Source organism: Bison bison, unplaced genomic scaffold (genome assembly GCF_000754665.1).
Source record: "Bison bison bison isolate TAMUID 2011002044 unplaced genomic scaffold, Bison_UMD1.0 scf7180017845407, whole genome shotgun sequence".
In the NCBI taxonomy this organism is placed as follows: Eukaryota; Metazoa; Chordata; class Mammalia; order Artiodactyla; family Bovidae; genus Bison; species Bison bison.
Window position 1 is genome coordinate 14528 of NW_011475980.1, and position 596 is coordinate 15123.

The 596-nt window shown below is 59.2% G+C and overlaps 1 protein-coding gene across 1 annotated transcript in view; it reads right to left on the reverse strand.

The window, feature by feature from the left end:
* Positions 1–596, reverse strand: part of GAK (cyclin G associated kinase) — a 19634-nt gene that overhangs the window by 14505 nt on the left and 4533 nt on the right. The gene's annotated exons all lie outside the window — the stretch shown is intronic.

Genomic DNA, 596 nt, shown 5'->3' on the forward strand with positions numbered 1-596 from the left:
GGGGGCACACTTCTCATTACTAGATACACTGGCCTCTGCTTCGAAAAGAAGAGCCTGAGGTTTTCTCACCCAGTCACACCCAAAATCTGTTTCTGACAGTGGAGAAATACTGTGTGGTGGTGCTCTGGCCTTAGTGCCACCTGAGGACTTTAGGAAGGAGGGCCCCAGAACAGTCAGCACTCCCCAGCTCAAACTGAGCACAGGTGGCAGCAAGGCTGCGAAATCAGGGGGGTACTCCGGCTTCAGCACCGGCCCCAAAGCCACGCGTTCAGCTGCTAAGTGCCACGGCTAAGGGAATCTTCCTGGCCAGACAAAGGAGCAAAATCTGGCCAAGGGAGCAGGGCTGCGCCAACAGGGGCGAGAAATTCTGCGTGAAGTAAAGAGGACATTCAGGAAGCCAGAGAGGGCACGCGGAAGTATCAAAGACGGCCCTGCCCGGCCTGCCAAGCAAGGTCCGCAGCGGTCACACCTGTTGGCTCGTCCTGTGGAAACTCGCCTGGGGTCTCAGACGGAGGTCGGGGAGAGGAACGCTCAGGGGCGAAGAGGCAGCGCGGCTGGCGGACACCGCACAGTGTGTACCCGCACCTGAGGAGGCC